This window comes from Fukomys damarensis, unplaced genomic scaffold (genome assembly GCF_012274545.1).
Source record: "Fukomys damarensis isolate Sample0158 unplaced genomic scaffold, DMR_v1.0_HiC HiC_scaffold_13, whole genome shotgun sequence".
NCBI lineage: Eukaryota > Metazoa > Chordata > Mammalia > Rodentia > Bathyergidae > Fukomys > Fukomys damarensis.
The window spans coordinates 27,704,630-27,720,668 of record NW_022900925.1 but is presented as its reverse complement, the minus strand read 5'-3'; the positions used below and the strand labels follow the sequence as shown (position 1 = coordinate 27,720,668).

The 16,039-nt window shown below is 48.8% G+C and overlaps 1 long non-coding RNA gene across 1 annotated transcript in view; it reads right to left on the bottom strand.

Moving 5' to 3' along the window:
• The window catches only part of LOC104859561, a 39,979-nt gene extending 37,093 nt beyond the window's left edge, over positions 1-2,886 (bottom strand). Inside the window, exon 1 of the long non-coding RNA XR_004516986.1 lies at positions 2,733-2,886. This is a non-coding gene — a long non-coding RNA (uncharacterized LOC104859561). The remainder of the gene's footprint in view (positions 1-2,732) is intronic.
• Between the last annotated feature and the right edge of the window lie 13,153 nt (positions 2,887-16,039).

Below are 16,039 nucleotides of genomic sequence, written 5' to 3'. Positions count from 1 at the left end.
TTTTTTTTTTTTTTTTTTTTTTGGTATCAAAGATCGAACTCGGACTCAGGCAGTGGAACCACTGAGCTAAATCCCCTGCTCATCCTGGGTTTTGTTTGTAATTTCATTGACAGCAGCCCAACCTACCAGAAATTAGCTAGGAAGGAAAAGTTTCTTTTTTCTTTTGTTGTTTTTTTTTAGTTTGTTTTGTCTTGAGACAGGGTCCCACTATGTAGCCCAGGCTGGCCTCCAACATTCAATGATCCTCCTGCCTCAGCCTCCCAAGTGCTGGGATTACAGGCTTCCTCCATGCCCAGCTGGAGGAAAAGTCTCTGTTCCAAACCAATTTACTACAGTTTCAAAGACCACTGTCTGCCTAAAAACAAGAATGTTTTCTACCTGAGGCCATTCTCATTTTCAGATGCTCTAAGACAGCAAACAATGATGATGCTACCAACCTTCGACGCCCACTATTAGCACACACGAATTCTGTGCCTGTGTGTGCCGGGCTCCCTGCTTTACCTGATCTTCTTTCATCCTCCCTCTGACCCTATGAAACAGGGGCATTATCATCTTCAACTTAGAGATGACAAAATTAAGGATCTGGGAGGCTTCACAGCAGCCCAACAACACACAGCAAGTATAGAAGAGTACCGGGGCTCAAACCTGGGTCTGTTTGGTTCTAAAGACACAATAAAAGCATATCTACAGACCACCCACAAATGACCTGTTAGGGGTCCTTGGCAAGTTAAATATATAGAAAAAGAACACAGGGAAGGATTTCAAAACCTTACTTGCAAGTTGGCATTAGCACCACATCCAAGCATGTGATCCGAGGACTTGTCTTTCTGAGTAGGGTACGGACCAGGTCTGAGGTTGTCAGACTTGCACAGACTGGTCATGCTCACTGGACTGTGAGCAAAGGGAAAAACAAAACAAAACCAAAAAACCCCCACAAGTTGTCCTTTAATTCAGATAGCCTGAGAAAGGCTGTTTTAAAGCACTTTGCAAAGCCAGGAGCACAGAATATGCTCAAAGGAGGCGTCCAGCCACCACGTCAGCTCCCTCAGCTTCCAAAGCTGTCCCAGACCCCAGTGTGCACTTGTTAAAATGCAGGTGACACGTGAAGTCCTTGGTGGAGCCTGTGACTCTCCATTTCTAACCAGCCATGTGAGTGCTGTTGCCCTAGGAGCCTGACTTTGAGGAGCAAAGCTCTACCTGCCCGCACACACTGAAGGCCAGGATACTCAGCACCCCAATGTCTTTCTAGTTACAGACACAGCAGCCCTTTCTGTCCCACATACTTCACAGAAGGCTGAGAAAAGCATCTGCAAACACTGAGAGGAACACTACCCACAACCATGCCCACAAGGAAGAGGTTTGGTGAGAAAACCATGCCCACTTCCTCAGTCCTGCACATGCCAGATGCAGCTGGATCTCGGACTGTGATGCTCTGGGAGGATAACTATATGCACACTCTTGGGCAGCACTTTTTACTGCTTAAAAAAGGGTACTAGCTGGGGATTTAGCTCAGTGGTGCCGCCGCCTGCCTTGCAAGCACAAGGACCCAAGTTTAATCCTCAATACCAAAAAAAAAAAAAAAAAAAAAAAAAAAAAAAAAAAAGGAAAAAAGGGTACTCACCTATCCTCGTGAGAGCTATGAAATCTAGTTAAGAGCTGAAGCCTCAGAGGAAGGGAGGTGCTGTGGCCAAACCAGGAGGACAGAAATCTCCCCTCGGTGGTCATTCTTATGGCCAAGAAAGAACCATAAGCAGCCCAATTTCAAACAGGAATGGCCTCTCTTCCTCAGGTGCCTCGTGTACTCCTGGAAATTCCTGAAAGGGCAGGCCTTCTTCCTATGACTAACCTCAATTTCTGTTAATCAATTTGCAGTATGAGGACAAAGGACTTATTAAAGGGGCAATTCACAAGAAAAGGCCCAGATCTCCCATTCATTCATTCATTCATTCATTCATATCTATTAATTTAAAACCATAGGTGGGGGGCCAGGGATTTAGCTCAGTGGTTCCACCACCTGCCTTGCAAGTGCAAGGTCCTGAGTTCGATTCCTAATACCAAAAATATGGATGGAGCAACTTCACAAGCCAGGCACTCTAGGCCCTTTCCTCATGCTATTCTAAGAAGAAGAAATAGGGCTGGGGATTTAGCTCAGTGGCACTGTGCCTGCCTTAAAAGCTCAAGGTCCTAAATTTGATCCTCAGGATAAAAAAAATAAAAAAGAGAGGAGGGAAGGAAGGAAGAAAGAAAGAAAGAAAGAAAGAAAGAAAGAAAGAAAGAAAGTAAAGAAAGAAAGAAATGATTGGAGAGTTTAATGATACCATTAACCAAGTCAAAGGGCCCTGCCCGCTCCTGAGCTGGGAGAGAGTGGGTTTGTGAGCAGTGGGCCCCATAACTGCATAGACTTGCAGCACGTCAGGCAGAGGAGGCACTGGGCATTTAGAGTCGACGGTGCCTATCAGGGATGAGGAGATGCCTGGGGTTACTGATAACGCAAAGAAAGCAGAGTAAAGGGGCTTTGCATCCTGATTAAAGATGTCTGCAGGAGGCACCAGTCCAGGTCCAGGAAGGATCAAACTGAAAAAGCTCCACTGGATTCCAGGCGACTCCCATGAAACCATGGAAGTCTTGAACCTTTGTAAAACCAAATCACACCATCCTGCTCCCAAACACCGCCACACACATCACGCACTCCACACGATGCTCATCTCCCACGCCACCCATATCCTTCATACCCTTCCTCTCTCCAAGTTCTCATCTCCAGAAGGTCTGGTCCAGGCAGGGCTTCTCCATTTTAGGCGCTACTGACATTTGGAGCTGGACAGCTCTCTGTCATGGGGGGCCAGCCTGCGTATTAGAAGATATTTAAAGGCACTGCTGACCTCTACCCGTAAAATGCCAGTAGCACTAGCATCCCCGGTTGTGACAACTCCAAATAACTCCAGACACTGTCGGTGTCTGCTGAGGGGAAAACTGTCCCCATTTATGACCCACTGCCCTAAAGGGATGATTCTCAACCCAGTAGGCACTCATAAAACTCATGCATGCCTAGGCCCTGCCCCACACAGGCCGAATCAGATATTCTAATGTGCAGCAAGGTGGAAAACCACTGAATGTCCCTCTTGGGACATTTTAGACCTCTCAGCCCGATCTAAGATTCTACCAGGAAACAGGAAAATCTGTCACTTTATATCCTCTAATGTCCTTATAATGTGTTACTTAGTTCCTCCATTAGACCAAATCTCTCCAGATGCAAAAATCTGCATCTGCTTTTTCCCTCTCCACAAAGCTCCTCTTAAGAAAAAGCTCATCAAGAATGTCTGGAAAATTCATAAGTGCCCTCCATCTCAACTTGAGATGAAAAACCTACTTTAAACAGCACCAACTGGGTCTGGAAGTGTAGCTTGTGTAGCATGCATAAGGCCCTATGTTTGGTCCCCAGTGTGTGCCTGCACACAACACCAGGTCACCCAAATTCAGCATGTGATAGGAAGAATTATGAACAGAGCAGAGGACAGAAGAAATGGGGCCTGCAGGAGAACCCAGTCACCTGGTTCTGGGCCCTGTGTCTGAGCCCTGAATGAGCCTGCTCATGCTCTCCCTCGGGTGTGAGAGGCTCCAGTTTTGGCTCCAGTTCCAGCCCTGTCTCTCTGACTAGAGCGGACGGCATAAGGCTGGGCTCATCAGCAGTGAAATCCACTCTCCCAGACTAGACACTCCTTCCCCGGGCTGACAGTGACTTTCGAACAAGTGAACTCGGACCCAGATCAGCTCCTGTCTACGCCCTGCTTGCAAAGGCTGAGATTTTTTTCCCCACACCTTCCTGAAGGAGCCCAGGAACACTTGGGGACCCAACAGAGAGGCCAGGCCCGTGCTCACAGACGTGGTTGCATCTGCCTCCCTGCCTACCATCTTGCCCCCAACCTGAGGCTGCCCCTGCCCACCACCCCTTTAGACAAGGCTGGGAAAGGAACACAAGCTCTGCATAGTGGCACATGCCTATTATCTCAGCACTCTGAGAGGCTGTGGAAGGAGGATCACAAGTTCAGGCCCAGCCAAAATAAAAAAGAGCCAGGGAGGTACGAGTAAGTGCAAAGGCCCTGGGTTCAGTTCCCAGGGCCCTCTCTGCCGAAATACAAGAAGTGTGGTGGCAAGAGAGGGTAACTGGATACAGACCCTGACCTCCCCCAAGAACTGGCAGCACATTTGTCATTCACTCTTCCCCTAACCCTCATACACCTCATACACGATCTACATACTTAGAGAGAGGACAGACTATCTTTCCTGATTTCTAGGCTTGGGGTGGGGAGGTGGGGGTATAAAGACAAATGCCGAGAGGGAAATCCAGGGACCAAGCTCCTGAAAAGACAACAAAGACTACCCAAGTGCCCACATTTTAGTCCCTTCTCAGTAAAATTCACTGGCTAATACACAGGAATTGGCAAATGGCCAATGTGGTCACCTTACATTTAATGAGTGGTGTAGTGTTTGCACTGAGATGTTACTTGTTTGATATTCAGTGCCAAAACGATGAGCAATCCTTAAAGATCTGCGCCAGGCGGCCCTGACTAGTTCACTGAAATCAGTGGAGGGCAGTGAGGCCTTCCACTCCGAGGTGGCCAGAGTGACAGTGATCTTTCTTCCCTCCTTGCAAGTACACACACTCTCTCAGCCTGTTGCCTAGAGACTGAACACAGGCCTGGTGCTCACCCTTCTTTTCATTCTCCACAAGCAGGAGCTCTGGAAACTGGGGCCTCCAGGAAATATGCCTGGGGCCAGGGGGAAGGGGGAAACAGGCAGGACATTTCCTCCCAGGCAGGCCAGCCTGTCCCGGGGCCCTCCCTCTCCTCCCCAGGTTTGAAAGGCCCCAGCAGGCTGGAACTGAAGGGCTCCCACAGGGAACAAGGCCCCCTTTGAAAGCTTGTGTTTACCCCAGCTGCCTGTGGCCAGGGGTTGCCATGGTCACGGTCTACCTTTGCCAACAAGCCTAGGCAGACCCAGCCAGAGCTCAGCACCCAGACACCCCACCTCAAACCCATTCTAGGGGGCCCTACTGACCCCAAAACACCCCATCCTTGGCCCCTACTGCTGCTGGAAACGCTGAGTTTACCACCCCCCCCACACACACACCCCAGCTGAAAAAGTAACTCTGGAGAGAATGAAAGGTAATTAAGGCTCTTCCTGAAAAAGGCCACCTCCCTCCAGGGCCCTGAGAGAAAGACTGGGCAGCTTGAGTAGCTTTGCTGAGGAGGGGATTCAGGCCAGGTTCACACCCATGTCCCCAGGAACTGCTCTGCCTCCTGGGCCAGTGACTGGCCCTGGCCCAGCTACTAATGGGAATGACTTATTTATGTAATTTATTATCGCTGCGTCCTGAGCCCAGCAGGATTGGAGGGGGAAAGGGAGGGGCTCGCCTCCAGGCCTCAACCTGAACCTGGCAGCCCACAGGAAACCCCAGGAACCTCACAGTGCAAGGACAAAGGCAGCAAGGCCCAGGACTAGCAACGTGAGCTTGTGGGGCTCCTGAGTACAACACACCCCAGAGCAGAGGCACTCCCCTCCCCCACGGGCCTTGCCTCCCAGAGAAGGCCAAGGGGAGCCAGCCAAGGCTCTGAATAATTCAGCCTTCAAACGGCTCTGTGGTCACAATGGCTTCTTCATTTATCTTTAAAATCGGAGCTCTGTAGTTTCAGCGCAAGAAGCACTCGAATCTCAAACCTGAGATCAGCTTATAGCACCAGCATCTAGGATTCTTCGGAGTCATCCTTGAGGTCCAAGTGTCCCGAGACCCCAGCTAAGTGGCAGGAAAGCAGACAGAGGGAAGAGTGGAGAGGACAGGTCCTGTCTTTCACTGCTCTGGGACAGGAAGACCTGAACTATTGCCTGGGCGAGGCTGACCACCACTCTCCCTCTTCCTCCTGGGTCCCCTTCCAGCTTCCTATCCTCTCCCCGCACCCCACATAACCTGCTGGTCATTGCACCAGATCACAGGTACCTGGAATTGGCCTGGCCTTGATTTCTATGCATAATAGTGGTTAATATTCTCTTGTAATCCTCATACTACCCAGGAGGTAGGTGAGGAAACAGACTCAGGGAGGTTAGGAAACCTGCCCAGGTCAGGCAGCTAGCAAGGGAACAATAAGGATTCAAATGCACCTGCCAGGTGTGGTGGCACACACCTGTAATCCCAGCCCTCAGGCAGGAGGACTGCTATGAGTTCGAGGCCAGCCTGGGCTACATAGTGAGTTCAAGACCAGCCTGAACTACATAGCCAGACCCTGCTTCAAAAAACGAAACCAGCCGGGCATGGTGACGCATGCCTGTAATCCCAGCACTGGGGAGGCTGAGGCAGGAGGATCACTGTGAGTTCGAGACCAGCTTGGGCTACACAGTGAATTCCAGGTCAGTCTCAACTACATAGTGAGACCCTGTCTCAAACACACACACACACACACACACACACATACACACACACACAATTAAACCAAGGGCCAGGGATTTAGCCCAGTGGTTCCATGCCTGCCTTGCAAGTACAAGGTCCTAAGTTCAATCCCCAGTACCCCCCCGCAAAAAAACAATCAAGAAAACAAATGCAGCTGTCTGATTCCAGACTCCCTGTCTTCTTCACCAGCTATGTGAACATATGCTGCACGTACAGTCTTCAAAAAGCAGAATGGCGCCCCAGAGAGGTGAGGCAACTTGCTCATAGGCACACAGCCAGTTGGGGCAATGAGAGGACAAGGACTGAAGTGCTAAATCCAGGTTAACATCCTTTTCACGTCACACAGTTTCGCTGTAGAAGCATCAGCATTTATGCAGTTGAGAGAGACCCATTTAAGTTTCTCTTTTACAATGTTCTGGTCTAATAGCCTGTAAACCTGGCTGAACCCTGCCGATGGCCCAGCTTGCCCTGGGTGCCCCCTCCCAGCCCCATTCCACCACCTTCCAACAAATAGCTCCCCTGCCTCCACCACAGCTTTTCAGTCCTCTCTTATTACAATATCACCCTTCCGATGCCCTTTAAGGGCAGTGGAACCCCCAGATTCCTAGCGAGAGACCCACACCACCACACCAGCTTACAATGCTCAGCCTGTCACTCCACTCACAGCTCTTATAGACATTATCCCACCAATCCAAAAACCCTTGGCCCAGGTAAGCACAGACTCATTTCTGAGATTTCTGTCCGGCTTATCCTGTCCGTGAGGACTGCCTCCACCCCCGTTCACAGCGGAAGGCCCCCATGCCTCTGTGGTACTATATGACCACAGGTGATTGCACTAGCAGTAGATAGCTGACCCAAATGAGCCAATCAGGTTCCTCCTTAGAAAGTCCTATCAAGGCCCACACACCATCTGGTCTCTGCTAGTTCCTAGAAAGAGGACGATGGGTATATCTGGGAGCCCAGGGACCACGCATCTGACATGGGGCCACAAAAGCAGCAGCATCCTGCAGGTGCCCCAAGCAGAGTTGCAGAGAGCAGCTGCCCTGGCTCCACCCACTTGGGAAGCCAGCTGTGTTTCCTGGCCCTGAGTCTTCAATTTTCCTGCGGCTTCAAATAGCCCAAGCTGGTTTCTACTCCTCACACTCAGTAGTCTGAACCGAGCCGGGCTGGTCTTACTATCCCCTTTATACAAATGAGGGAAGAGCCGCCAGAGGTGATGAGCAAATGATCATCCCATAACTAGCACATTATTACAGAGGGGTTAAAAGTCCTACCCAAGCAAGGTGGAGTGGAGCACCCTTGTATTTCTAGCACTCTGGGAGGCTGAAGTAGGAGGATCACAAGTTCAAGCACAACCTGGGTAACTTAGAAACTTACCAAGACCCTGTCTCAAAAATTAAACAAACAAACAAAAACGACTGGGGATATAGCTCAGAGGCCATGGGTTCAATTCCCAGTACAAAAACAAAACAAAACAAACTCTCCTTCAGCGGCCCCTCATGCCTCCTTCCTGGGGCTAAAGAAGTAGCAGATGTTCCTTTTCTGCCTGTGTCAAATCATGGTGACAAAGTAAGCGGTTCAGCCAGAGCAGTCCAGTAGGCCACAGCCAACAAAAAGACACCAAATCCTGTCCTTCACTCGTCTGCCTTTCCCAGCACCCAGTGTAGTGAGGCCCACGCCACATGACTGGCTCTGGCCAGGGAAATGAGAGGCAATGACAGGCATCGGCCCCTTGTCCAGAGAGTCCGGAAGCTCGCTCCCTCTACCCCTCCCAGAGTCATCTCGAAAGCCTCATGTTCCAGACGGCGCCACCACAGACAGAGGAGGCTACCTCAGCTGCATCACGTTCCACGAGCCAGAAGCGAACCTAGACAGTGCTGAGTCCCGGGATGTCAGGGCTCCGTGTTCCACAGCAGACTCCAGCGTCTCCTGGCTGACACCCTCAAATCACCCAATGGGGGCCCTTGGGCACCGTGCTCCAGTCTGCAAAACACCACATTCAGCTGTCTAACACTGGTCTGCTTGACAAATATTTCCACAGCACCGGTGCCACACGCTATCAAGGATACAGCAGTGAAACACATACTCGTGGCTTGGAGGCACATGCCTGTAATTCCAGCACTTAGGAGGCCGAGACAGGAGGACCACTGCAAATTCAAGTTCAAGGCCAGCCTCGGCTACCTAGTGAGTTCAAGGCTATATTCAACTACATAATGAGATCCTATCTCAAATAGTAGCCACCCTGAGGAAGGTCCCCATCTGGTGACCCACAGGCCCCACTTGGGACTAAAAGAAACAGTTCTACAGGTGCAAAAGCAGAGCTCACACACAGTCCTGGGCTAACCAGAGCCCCCAGCCAAACTGAGCTACCAATGGTCAAGGACAGCATGTCCCTGGGACATCTGAGGGTGGCGGCCAAGAGGGAGTTCACAGCAGGCTATCACACCCTGGGCTCCACCGGAAGCTCTCCTGCCAGCCTCATGACTGTGGTCACAGACTAGTGCTGCCCTGGCACAGAACACAGCAGGGAAGGCATCAAGGAGGAGGCGTCATCAAGAGAGCAGGAGGTGGGAAACACGAGCAGCAAAAGACACAGTTCATCTGTCCCTGCCTCTTCCACAACAGAAGTAATGCTCTCTGGGAATCATCTCCTTGCCTAGTTTTAACTAGGAAAGGCCTCAACTTCTGAGCTGTTCTTCCCCACCCCACAGAGCCGAGGAATCATCAGTCTGTCAGTTGTCTGCCTTTAGTCTCCTTTCTTCATGCCACAAGCTAGTTGATAGGGAAAGTTAGGCAGGCAGGGTGGCTGTATACAGTTACGCAGGCTGTTCACTGAACAAAGGGCCCGTCCAGAGCGCTCTGCTTACCAGGCTCTATCTAGACCTTGGAGGAAGGGACCCTTCCTCCAGTTCACCCAAAGGCACCCATCTGCCAGGGGTTCCCCATACAGACTGAAAAAGCTCGGTGATGAATATATAGGAATTTACTATATTAGATTTTCTGCTTTTGTGTGTTTGAAATGTATCCCAATGAAAGGTGAAGACAAATTTTATCCTGTAAGTGAGTGCGTTACTTGGACAAGTTACTTTAACCTCAGCCTCTATTCTCACATCCAAAAAGACAATAATGCCTGTCTCAGAGGGTTGGTACAAGTACTAAATTAGATTAAATTGCTTACGTAAAATGTTTGACACAGAGTAAGTCCTTTTGCAAAACTATTAACAGTAGCTGCTGCTGATAGTTGGGGACAGGAAGAAAACTGAGGCAAATAGGGACAGAGGGAAAACATTAGCTGGGCATGGTGGCCTGTGCCTGTGCCTGGGGAGGCTGAGGCAGGAGGATGGTGAGTTTGGGTCCAGCATGGGCCACTTAGTGACTTAGTGAGATCCTGTCTTGAAACAAAAAATAAAAGACTGGGGACGCAGCTCGGTGCAAAGATCTGGGTTCAATCCCCAGTACTGCAAAAAAAAAAAAAAAAAAGAAGAAGAAGAGGAAAAAGAAGAGGAAGAGGAGGAGAAGGAAGAAGAGGATAAAGCAGTTTGGAAACTGTGTGACAAGAAGCCAGTCTGAAAATACAGCCACTCTGTTAATGTTTCCATATCAGGCTTGGGGATCTGAGCTGGCCCAAGGGCTCTCATGCATCCCATCCTCCCTGGCAGGCTGTACACTTCCCTGGGGTCACTGACTCCCGGGAGGGTCCCTAAGGGTGGCTCACAGCCTCACAGCCAACCAGAGAAGGGCTGGCTCACACCTGAAGGCTCGAAGCTGGGTTTCTAGAAGAGAACTAGATGTCCCCAAATATGTCCCAGGGGATCACTCACTGTTCACAGATGACCCTGCCACCTTCACAGACAGGGTAGGCGTGGCTATTCCTATCCCAGAAGATCAAAAATGACTTTTCATTTGTCTCATTTTAGGGAATGAATTTTTATGTTGATGTCTTCAAAACGTTGCCTTGTGTGAAAGTCACTAGCACTCCGCTGGGTGACACACCCCGTATTTATTTCCCTTTAAGGCCTGTGGTCCCAGAACCTCCCCGGGATGAAGAGGGCTGAAGGTGGCAGTGACAGGAAGCTAGGTGCCCTTCCCAAAGCTCCTGGAGGGACCTCACCACTGGCACGAGCCACCTAGGCCCTGGTGTCTGCCCTAAGAGTATGGCACAGAGGGCTTCTGGCTTCAGGCAAATGCCATCTCCCTTGCTCCACTTTCTGGTTGCTTTTCCAGGATGAAAGCTGATAGGATGATTTATTCTTTTATTAAACGAGAAAAGGGGAAGTCACCCGAGTTCCCCATCCTCTCTAGGCTGAACAAGGCCACTTCATGGCTCACCTCTGACAAGCTCTTCACAGAAACGCCACTAAAAACCTCACCCTTCACCTTTCCTTTCCTTTCCTTCCTCAAGAATTTACTACCCTTGGCAGTTTGCTAAGTTCCTCCCCTGGCTGCTGCAGCTAAGGCTCTGTTGTAGTTTAAAGATAGGTCTCCAAATAAAACTGTGATAGGAGGGGAAGAAGACACGTGGCTCTTAAGCCCACAGGCAAGCAGTCCTGCTCAGCAGAGAGTAAAAATCCACCCAGAAAAAATCTCCTTCCCTGTCCCTGCCCAATCTCTCAGCTCTGTCCCAAACTTAGAAACAGCTGTTTCCCTATAACTCCAAAAACAGCCCTCAAATGCCCTGTCTGCTCAATCTTTCCAACACTGTGATCTGTACACTTAATCTGCCTACGGCTCTCTTTATCCCCTCCCTCACTTGTCTAATAAGAAAAGTAACAGTCGATGAAGAACCGCAATGCTAGAAGGCTATGAAACGCTCTGGTAAACATGGGTGCAGACCCAGTCACCCAGCTTTTTTCGGTCAGGCCCCATGTCCTCCACTAACTAGCAGTGTGACCTATGCCTTAGTCTGCACCCATGTAAAGTGATAATAGTGTCTCTTATAGAGCTGATTAAATACCTTAATATTTCTACATGGTTAGAAAGCTTACTGGCATAATGAGCACACAATAAATGTGAGCTATTATTACTGGGCTGTTACAACAATCCTGTACAGTGGGAATTATTATTTCCAGCTCCATTTAACAGATCAGCCATTTGCTGTTTTGGGGAAAAAGAACAGATTAACCTCCAGAAAAGCACACATCAGAATGACACTGTCGACACATGGCAGAGTTGAGGCCTGAGCTCTGACTGTGGACTGACTGATTTTTTCATTGACAAATTTCACCTTTTAACACGTTCCCTCCTTCAAGAAGGAGGAAATTTGAGAAACCCTGTGCATCTGCATTAAAAGACAAACAAACAAACAAACAAAAAACTCACTTCAACTGTGTAACCCTTAGAGAGAAGCAGTATCTCCGGGGAGTGATGAGAATCTGCTAAACAAAATTAATTTCCATCCTTTTTCATATTCCAAGAAAACACTCCAAAGCATCCTTAGGGAGAAGGGGCCACCCATCAAAGGCGTCAAAGACTGCTCAAGGCCGGGGATCCTAGCAGCTTTGACATGTCTCAGACTAAAGCATCTCCCTTGGGAGGCTCGTAGGCTGTCAGTGATTTTGCAAAAGGTCAGCACATATCACTTGGGAACACAGTTATGTAGGCATGGCCTAAGATGTGCGGACTTCTGCCAAGCCCATATATTTTTCTAAAATTTCTTCACCCTTGATACATAGCAGGCAAGCTCCGGGAATATTTCCATTACGCTCAAAAGCCTGCTTTGCCACCATTACTCATTGAAAAGGGTGCTTCCGTCTTGAGAAGAACTCCTCAACCAAAACCTCTAGAAATACCCCAAACTTTCAAAACCTCCAAATGCTAGTAAATGATACATATGGAAACAAATTATTTGGTACACATAAGTCCTCGCGCCCAAAGCCAAGCCCATGTCTTCCAGTTCTATTATGATCATTCATTAGAAAACTGCGTAAACACGGTCATAAGTCTTTTCCTGTATTTCAAGACTGAGATGACATCACTTTATGGCCATCCTGGCGAGAACTAGGAATCAAAAGAGGTTAGCACTGTAGCCCTGGGTCCTACTACAAAGTAGACTTGTGATTTCATGACATTAAATAGTAATAGCCGCATTTAACATTTATTGAAACTTGCAATATAATAAGTATTGTGCTTGGGGCATAATAAAAATGTGGCTTTCATTAGCAACCATTAGTAATACTATTCTCCCATTGTATGGACTGGGACACCAAGAGCCAGAGAGAGTGATTAACTTGCCCCCAAAACACAGCATCCATTGGCAGACACAGGGTTTCAACACAGGCAGTCCGATCTGGTGTTCTTAACCACTTATCATCCGTCTTTTCAAGGTGCTTAATGACCCAGGACCACAAATTCCTGTAGGAGCAGACTGAGTAATCTTCAAACTCCTTTGCAGCTTTTAAATTCAGGGAGTTTCTCTTTTAGAAAGAAAATGAATTTGTGACCCCCAAGACATCACATGACATGATGTTCTAGTTCTGCTACCACGGAATGAAACATCTGTGCCAGGGGAGGAAACCCGTTGATTTTCTAGGGTAATGATGCCCTGTGAAGCAGCCAGTCCGGCCTCAAACCAGCTCAGAAAAATGACAGCTTGAAGTTCTTAAAGGATGCACCAACTTGCAAACAGAAGGCTGCAAGTTTGCAACTATCCACTTTTAAACTTTAATTTGACTTTTTTAAAAAATGCAAAACAAAAACTGCGGCTGCACAGCAGGGGCTGGTTTTAAGGACGGGACGCAACATGCCTTTGACTTTGTAGCATGCTCGGCTTGCTATTCATGGAAAATCCACCTCACCAGGAAGTCTGTGTTAAGCCTTCCCTATGACCACCTAGCTTGTGGCTCAGTTAGCCCTGTAATTGCATGGGGTTTTGTCCTGTGCACATCTGATCTCTTCATACGCCACCCCAATCACAATTACTCAGCCCAGCCTCCAGACACACTCAGTTGCTGCCCTTCCAACTCCATCTCGGATTCACCTCCTTCCTCTCCTCCCTACTCAGTGCAAGAGTTCCCTGTCCATCCACCTTGCCACTTGCCCGTGGCGAAACTGTCACCCAGCTCACCCCTCCCCAGGCTCTCACCAGCGCTGTCTCAGATCCTGCTACCTCCTGAAACCAAAACTAATATCAGACCTGAATGCAGTGAAATCGTTTCCTGGGCCTGTTCACTCCACACGACCACAGAGCATCTTTGCCTCAACTGAGCTCCACATTCAGCTTTGGAAAACAACGAAGCTGTGCAGGCACCCTCCCAGGACTGAATGCTTTCTTAGTGCACAGGAAATCATGGGGTTAGAGGAAGAAGCAAGAGTTCTCACCATGGTGGTTTCTTCTACTTCTCTCTAATTTGCACAAGTCAGTTTAAATTCATCCTAGGAGTATCCCAGGATGTCCACCAAAGATGTTTGAAACCTAGTGCCCAGCATGTACTCATATATGATGCTTTTTGTTTATTTTCAGTACTGAGATTAACCCGAGTCTCATGCATGCTAGGCAAGTGTTACATCCCAAGCCCTTTTTAATTTTTGAGACAGGGTCCCTCAATAGTCTAGGTTGGATTCCAACTTGTGTTCCTCCTGCCTCAGCCTCTTGAGTTGCTGGGATTGCAGTTCTGCCCCACCATCACCCATCATCGTGCATTTTTAATCAGAGTCCCTTCTGAGAGCAAACGTGTTCTCTTCTGAGACTGCTCTATCTATTTTTAAAAATTTGTTTGTTTGGTTTTTTGTTTGGCTTGGTTTTTTGTTTTTGAGACAGGGTCTCACTATGTAGTTCTAGCTGGCCTTGAACTTGCAGCAATCCTCCTGCCTCAGCCTCCCAAGCGTGGGGATTAAAGGCACGCACCACCATACCTGGCCTTCTATAGCCGTCGTGTTGAATGCAGTTGAGACTGGTACACTTCATATTTCCCTAAAATTTCCTTTCTTTACTTTTTTGCTTGGAATAGTAAGAAAAAAAAATGTAAAGCTAATATAAAAAACATATCAACTTTTGGAGATCTTTCAAAGAAGCAGAAATTTTGAGAAGGATCCTCAGCTATGCATTATTAATCTCACCCTTGCCCCTCAGCATATCAGTGGGCCTTTCTCACTACTTAGGTGTGCTAAGAAATGATTCTATCATTGGCTTAAGCAGCACAGAGAGGAAGGGTTAAGCACTGACCCAGCAAGTAGATGGCCAAAGAGAAATACGTGGATTATCTACTGTTTACCCATTCAAGTAAACTTTACCAAGGGCTTCATATGTCCACCCAAGGCTCTTCTTAGTGCAGAGCCAGCAGGATGGATGTGAGGAGCCACCAGCTCCATGCACGAATGCTACTCTCAGAAACACCTCTGATGCTTTCTGCAGCCAAAGCCCAGACACACACTTGGCTGCCCTGGGTTTCCCATCTCTTCTCTCCCAAAGCTTGCACCCGGCGCTGTTGGGCCATGGCTCACTCCAGTGAACATTCCTGCGGCTGGGTTTCACGCAGGGTGAGAGCCCCAGCTCATGCCTGGGCTCGCTAGTTAACAGGTGGGCGGTACAGAGTTCCTGCGTATTCTTCAATCACTTGCACAGAAGAAGGAGAAGCCAGGCCAGATTTGAGCAACCTTCCAGCTCAAACATTCCAGCTCCTTTTATCGTCCTATCACTGACCTGACATGGACCTCTAAGGGCCTCTGCTTCATCTTCCTGTCTCCAGGCAAAACCTCCTAAACCACAAAGACAAATGAAACTTGTTCCCATTCCCAGAGACCTTCAGGCAGAGGCCGTTCCCCTCCGCTCCTCTGAGTCACTCTCTTACACCTCACATCCTATCTGGAGCTCCCTCCGCATATCTTACTGGAGTCCTTCCTCCGCAGTTTAAATCCGTTCGCCTCTGGTTCTGTTTCTAGGAGCAGGGAGACAAGAGTGAATCACTGTGTTCTGAAAAGAAATCCTTAGGAGACTTCTGCTTCTTTGGGATGTTCACTGCAGGCATACAGGAGGTGACAGTGTGGCTCGGCTATTAAAAGCCACAAAGGCATCAAGAAAGCTGACCACACTGCTCAGTTCCTGCCTCACCCTGGCAAGGGAATTACAGGATCCAGAAAACCAGACCCTCTTCTGATGCCACACGCCAGCTCCTCAGCTCTCCCCAGAGTTCACAAGGTCAGAGAGTTGTGTGCTTCTGTGGCCACATCAAGAGCCCAGGATACAGCAGTCACTTAACCTTCACTCAGCTCAAGCACCTCCTCCTCCAGGGCCCCTTCCTCAGTGCTTCATTTTGGTTAATTTTTTTTTTCAGCATTTTAGATGGAGCACAGGGCCTCATGCATGCTAAGGCAAGTGAGTGCTCCCCCACTGAGTGTCATCCTACTGCCAGCTCTTCATCTTGTTGCAGCACCTGCCACGGTGAGTAGAATGCTAGGCTAACGTGTTTGATTTGCTACTGGGCTGTAGATGTTGTGCCTTGATAGGGCCATGCCTTGGTGACCTTTGTGCCCCAGGCTAGGCCTCAGCAAAGTGTGTAGCCCTTGGCTAGTGGTTCTCAGCAGACCATGAGATGAACCAGCAAGGCCTGATCCAGCAAGGCCCCGCCATTGTATTGGGGGCTCTTCTAGCTCACCAGAAGCAAG